This window comes from Heloderma suspectum, chromosome 9 (genome assembly GCF_057233095.1).
Source record: "Heloderma suspectum isolate Gila_16-S chromosome 9, 16-S_ref, whole genome shotgun sequence".
NCBI lineage: Eukaryota > Metazoa > Chordata > Lepidosauria > Squamata > Helodermatidae > Heloderma > Heloderma suspectum.
In genome coordinates, this window is record NC_139466.1 from 15,853,229 (window position 1) to 15,860,381 (window position 7,153).

Sequence of the window (7,153 nt, forward strand, 5' to 3'; positions counted from 1 at the left end):
TGCATAAACAACCTTAATAGCTGGAAATCAATCTAGCATTCTCTCTGCTTCACAAAATTCTTTTCTTGAGTAAGTCACTCCACTAGCTTTATTTAAAGACAGGAATAAATTGATTCCAAATGTAAATGTCATAACATGAGCAATGTGTGTGTGTATGTGTTGGGGCGGGGGGGGTGGCAAGGAAGGAGTGCATTTTTTGTTGTTGTTCAAAGTGCTGATGAAATTGAAAGTAGTTCAGTCAATTTGTTAAACTGTGCTTGTGTCTAAATGGCCTCTGTGCACAATCATGTAAGCTGAACAAATAAGGTTAAGTATGTACATCTCTTGTGGATGGGAAACTGTTAAAAAAAATGTTTTCTGTACCCGTGTGGTGACTGGGATGGAGCCTTCTGGGTCTGGAGGCTGAGCCTAGAGTGGATCTAGGAGTGACAACAGGACTGGATTTAGGGGCAGGCAGCCTAGGAAACTAATCAGGGGGTCAGGCTTGGTAGAAGTGCTTCTCATAGGCAGTATGTTCAATCAATAGCTGTATAACACTACAAAGAGTCAGTGGAGGCTGGTGGCTGTGATGTCAGTGGGGCTGTGAATCCACTCTGGGTTTCAGTCAGAACTAGCCAGAACTCTAAAGGGGTTATCAAGGTGGGTTCAGCACCTTGGACGTATCCTTTAGAATACTAACTCGTTCTGACCAAAACCCAGAATGGAGTCACAGCCCCACCGAAACTGGAGCCACCGGCCTCCATGGGTGCAGCTGATGGGAGTTGAACCATATCCCCCAAAAGGGTTCAGCATCTTGGATATCCCCTTTAGAGTTCTGACTGGTTCTGACTGAAACCCAGAGCTGATCCACAGCTCCACTGACATCAGAGCCACCAGCCTCCACTGCAAAAAGTTCATAGGGCGTGAATAAAGATTTGCAGTTCTTAGCATACAAAGTTATTGTCTTATATGACATTGCTGAATCATAGAATTCTCGAGTTGGAAGGGGGCATTTAGGCCATCAAGTCCATCCCCCTGGTCAGTGCAGGAATCCAGTTTAAAGCAACCCTGGCAGATGGCTTTCTAGTCTCTGCTCGGATACCTCCAGCACTGGGGAGCAAATACCTCCCCAGGCAGTTGGTTCCATTGTCCAATTGTTCTGACAATTAGGAAGTTTTTTAATTAGGAAGTTTTCCAGATTCCAACCAAAATCTGTCTTCCTGTAACTTAAGGCCATTATTTTGTGTCCTACAGTCCTGGATGACAGAGAACAAGTTGTGGCCAGGGATGTACAGACTGTAAAATCCACTTGGTCTGTGTTTTGTGGATTGTCAGGTGCCTTTTGTTCCATCATCCATTCACAGATGGATGTGAATATTTTTTTTTCCATCTTGCAGAAAATTATGCAAATAATTACATAAGTATTTACATAATTTACCTTAGTATGTAACATTTAGCGTATTGTCCCCCACTCCATTCAATGTTTCCTCAGCAGAAACCTATGTATTTTCCTATGGATTTATATGCATAAATTTTGGGAAAGTAAAGAAAAATCATCCAAAAGTCCATGGACTCCACGTGGCCTGAGGGGGTTGCTCCACAGTGGATTCTGCAGGTTAGAGTTTTAGAAATCCAAGCTCATTTTAGTCTGTTTCGAATTTCTCCAGCATAGGACCTATTGGAGTCCATCAGGAGAAGAGCCTTCAGTGTGGTGGCCCCCTTTCTTTGGAATTCCCTGCCCCTGGAGATCAGACAGGCACCACCACTGAGTTGTTTCTGGCACCTCCTGAAAACACCACTGTTCTAGGAGGCATTCCTTAATTAACCAGTCATGGTTTCTATTGGCAATGTGTTTTTTAAAATCAAGTATAATTGAAATGTGGTGTTCTAATCATTTTATCCTTTTACTGTTTTATTTCTTGTGTTCACCACTCCAAAACCTGTTCTAGATATGGAGCAGTATATAAATACTGTAAATAAATACATACATACATACATACATACATGTCAGGCCTTATACAACCTTCCCCCCCCCCCATATTTTAGCTTAAAGTTCTTATTGCCAGTATCTAAGCCTTAGGAGAGGCATTTCAACCTTAGGAGAGGCATTTCCAGGAACACTGGAGGGCTGGATTGGGACCTCAGGAGGGTTGGATTTGGCCCCCAGGCCTAAGGTTCTGAACCTCTGGAATAAAGGGAGTGCAGGTACAAAGTCAATATCTGCTGATTTCCAGAAACTCTGCAATGAACTTTCATGAACTGGGACTAGGGCCAGTGAAACCATGCATTCAGAATGGAGCAGGCTGTTCTTGGTGGAAGAATTTAGGGAATATATAGATTAATTGAGATCTGAATGCTGCAATGTTTGGCCTTGACTTTCTTTTCTAAATATTTTTTGCACTACTAGAAACCTTGGGAAACCCCTCCAAGCCTGCCGAGACATCTCTCTTTTGCATGGGTTGTGCTGGTTTGGCTACATAAGGACTGGCGTTTGGAGAACTACGCTGGAGAACGATCCTCCCAGGGTAGTAACTCAGACCAGTCTTGGGGAACAGAGTTTTCCTGTGTTGCACATAGGATGGCCAATTACACATTGCCAAAAAAAGAAGAAATTCACACACGCACACACACACACACTGGAGGGCTCTGGACAGGGGTGAATGTTCTTTCCTTGACCTCTCAGAGGCTTTTGATACCTTTGACCACAGTATCATCCTGGACTGCCTGGAGGGGTTGGGCATTGGAGACATGGTATTGCAGTGGTTCCGGTCCTTCCTCTCTGGCAGGTACCAGAGGGTAGCACTGGGAGAGGAGGTTTCGGACCCGTGGCCACTTACTTGTGGGGTGCCACAGGGTTCCATCCTCTCCCCGATGCTATTTAACATCTATGTGAAGCCACTGGGGGCTATCATCAGGAGGTTTGGGGTGCGGTGTCATCAATATGTGGATGACACGCAGCTCTACCTCTCGTTCAAATCTTCACCAAGGTTGGCCGTAGAATCCCTGTCCAAATGTCTGGAGACGGTGAGTGGCTGGATGGGGAGGAATAAGCTGAAGCTGAACCCTGACAAGACCGAGGTACTTTTGGTGGGAGACAAGAGGAGGCTGGGGGATGTTGACCTGGTGTTGAATGGGGTACGGCTACCCTTGAAAGACCAGGTCCACAGCCTGGGGGTCATTTTGGACTCCCAGCTGTCCATGGAGGCTCAGGTGTCAGCTGTGAGCCGGACAGCGCTGTATCAACTCCATCTGATACGGTGGCTGCGCCCCTTCCTTCCCAACCATCTGCTCCCATCGGTAGTACATGCCCTGGTCTCCTCTCGAATAGACTACTGTAATGTGCTCTACGTGGGGTTACCCCTGAAAATGGTTCGGAAGCTGCAGCTGGTATAGAACGCGGCGGCTCACCTGATTAAAGGCAGGCAGCTGCCGGCGAGATCACATCACTCCAGTGCTGAAGGAGTTGCATTGGTTACCAGTTGTTTTCTGGGCCAAATTCAAGGTGTTGGTTTTGACCTTTAAAACCCTATATGGTTCCAGGCCAGCCTATCTTAAGGAGCGCCTCCAGCAGCACCAGACAGGCCGCTTAACAAGATCGGCCTCGGATGGCCTTCTCTCTGTCCCATCAGCCAGGACAGCTAGACTTGTGGAGATGAGGGAGAGGGCCTTTTCTGTGGTGGCCCCCACCCTGTGGAACTCCCTCCCTAGGGAACTCTGCCATGCCCCCTCTTTAATGAGCTTCCCTCATGCATTAAAAACGTGGTTGTTCAGGCAGGCATTTGGGGTGGGTTAGGGTATTTTAGAAAATGTTTTTATTGTAGAATTTTATTGTTTTAAACTGTTTTATTGTACGTTGTACATCGCCCAGAATGGCTGGGTGACCAGCCAGATGGGCGATTAATAAATTTAATAATAAATAAATAAATAAATAAATAAATAAAAACTCGGACACAAATTTTTAATTTGCATGTGCTAATTTATACCTATAATTGGGGCCGCGGTGGCTTAGTGGTTAAGACGCTGAACTGCAGACTGGAAGGTCGGCAGGTCAGCAGTTCGAGACCCGAGTGCTGCGTGACGGAGTGAGCTCCTGTCTTCAGTCCCAGCTCCTGCCAACCTAGCAGTTCGAAAGCAAGAAATTGCAAGTAGATAAATAGGTACCACCTCGGCAGGAAAGGTAACAGCGTTCCGTGCACCTCGGTGTTCAGTCATGCCGGCCACATGACCACGGAAGCGTCTTCGGACAGCACTGGCTCTTCGGCTTAGAAACGGGGATGAGCACCGCACCCTAGAGTCGGACACGACTGGTTGGGGACACCTTTACCTTTTTAATTTATACCTATAGAGGTAAATGTGGACACAGTTATTAGAATTTAAATAGAAATATAATACATCTCACAATTATGGGGAAGATGGTGTCCAGATGACCTGACTCACCTCTCAGTCTGCTGTCCAAGTGATAACTGCACAGGGGGAGGAGCCCATACAGGAACACAGAACATGTTCATGAAATGCCAAGCCATGGTTAGGTGCTATATCTGAACCAAGACTTTGTATAAAAGGCTGAACTCCTAAGTACCCTTAGTACAGCCTTTCCCAGCTTGGTGCCCTCCACATGTTTTGGACTATGGTTCCTATCATTCCTGACCACTGGCCATGCTGACTGGGGCTCATGGGATGTGCAATCCAAAACATCTATTGTAGAGGGCATCAGGTCAGGCTAGGCTGCCTTAGTGGGAATAGGGATGGATGGAGTCACCTGAGTCCACGGTTGGTGGGTGCTCGAAGACCCGCCACTGCCACACGCACAAGCCAGACTGCATGAGCCCCTGGAGGGCTCAGCAAGAGGTCTGGGAGAGCCCCACAGCCACCCATCCGCCATGCGAGCCACCATTTTATAGCAAGATGGTGGCTCTAGTTTGTCGAATATCTAAAATTGCACACAACAGTGGCCATAAAGGGCCATTTCCACAACACTGGAGGCCTCTAATGTTGTGGAAATGGCCCTTAACTGCCTCTGTTGTGTGCAACGTTAGATATACAAATAACTAGAGCCCCCATCTTGCATTAAAGTGGGAGCTCGCATGGAGGATGGATGGCTCCTGGGCACAAGCGGACAGCTCTGGTAAATCCCGGCCATGTGCATGGCTCAGCAGGTGGGGGCAGCAGCTCGTCAAGTCAGGCTGGAGGGATGTGAGGGGGGGGTGGAGTCTGACAGACTCCTGGACCCAGCCAGGCACCCACAACATCCCTAAGTTGGAATAAGCCCCATTGAACCCCGGGGCTTTATCCAAGTAAACACGCACAGGGCTGCACTGCAAAGCTATGTAAGCAACTAGTTCACTTGCTCCTGAAGGAGAACCTCTTGGATGAGAATGTGTTTGGTCCTAGTAAATACATACTATAGTGCAGCACATCTACCATTTTAGGAAGCAAATGAAAAATGATTGCTGGGGAACATGAGCATGGTGGTGCTATTGCACTCATGTCCTGCTTGGGGGTTTCCCGTGTTTGCAGAACAAAATTCTGCAAACAAATCAACTATGAAATATGTAAAGATGGGGGCAGCCTTGACATCCTTTGTCCATTATCCATTCTTTGGGCTACAGGTAAAGCAAAACAGGAACAGCCAAAGAAGCCCAAAGGAAAATCAAAGGTTTTTCTGAGTTCTTTTCATTAAAACATGAGACCTAGTTTCATGAGATTCCCCCCCCCCCCGTATGAGTGTGTTTCGAAGGGTATCTGTGCAAAAATAAATGTAGGAAATATCTCAGCAGCATTCTTCTTGCCTTCTTTTTATTAAAGATAATATTACTCCCACCAATTCTGGTACTACAGTATCATCATAATATTACTGTTGCATTTTTTCAATCACATTTCATTTTGTCCCTTGCTATGTCCTAATCTTGTCATTGTTTTTGCATGCACAAGCTTTCCTCTCCTGGTATTGCAGCTTGGAGTTTTAATTCCAGCCTCCTTAATAAATGCTTCATTTGCTCACCTGCATCCTAATGATTTTGCTAAATAATCTGTCAGTCATGTGGGGACCTTGAGACAGGACTGAGAAGTAGCTAGGCTCTAGGCTAAAAGATTGCAAGTGGGGCCTTGAACAAAACGTGTATCCTCACTTCCTAACAGCAGTATTCCTGTTCAGGTTTCCAGCCAGCTATGCCCTTCTCAGGATATGCCATTGCATTCCCCCCTCCTATTTTCCATTCTTCTTTTTCAACTCAGACTTTACGTTCCATGGCTACCAAGCATAGTTCAGTTGTCATTAGATAGGGCATTTTTTGCCAGCTTGATTTTAAATATATACATATTTGTTGTACTTCTGCAAACACTGGGGTTCATGGAGCATGTTTCTCAGTAGCCCTGTTTTGTCTCCAATCCTGTTGGCACTCAACCTCATTTTGCTCTTGGAGTGATGATGTAGTCAGGTGTAGTTTCTGTTACAAGAAATGAGGACCTGCAGGTTCGAGGTCCAGGCTGTTGAGCCAAGAAAGCTAGGTGCTGGATGTGCCTGATCTCATCTGATCTTATAAAGCTAAGCAGGGTCAGTCCTAGTTGGTACTTGGATGGGAGACCGTCTGGGAATCAGGCTTCCTGCATTGAGCAGGGGTTGGACTCGATGGTCTTGTAGGCCCCTTCCAACCCTACTATTCTATGAGATTCTATGAGCTCCCATTGACTTCATCCAGTGCAGGCTGCAGCCAATGTGAGTGGGTGCACTGGTACAAATTTACAGCAAATTTCCTGATCATGAAAGAGATGGGGCAGAACAATGGCCAAGTTTAGGAATGATGTGAGACTAGCATGCCAGGGATAGAATGCTGAACTAGAACCAGTGCTGATACTAGGTTGTGAGCAGGAGATTGTGCAATATTCTTCCCCTGGAGTTCCCTCCATGCAAGCACACACCACTTTCTCCTTACTGCTGTTGCCATGACCGATTTGCTTGCCTGTTCCTCCCCTGGGCCCATTCCACACTACCTCCCAGACAGGGACAAGCCTTGTGGAGGTTACTACACTTTCACTTCAGTCTTCTGAATGTACACTCAGAGAGGGTGAGTAAACAGACAGGGCCAGGAGACTTCAGGGATTGGCAACGGCCCTCCGAGTGGGTAATGGACCTTGGCAAGTGCCCAGCAATGCCAGCCTCTGACACTGAGCTCTG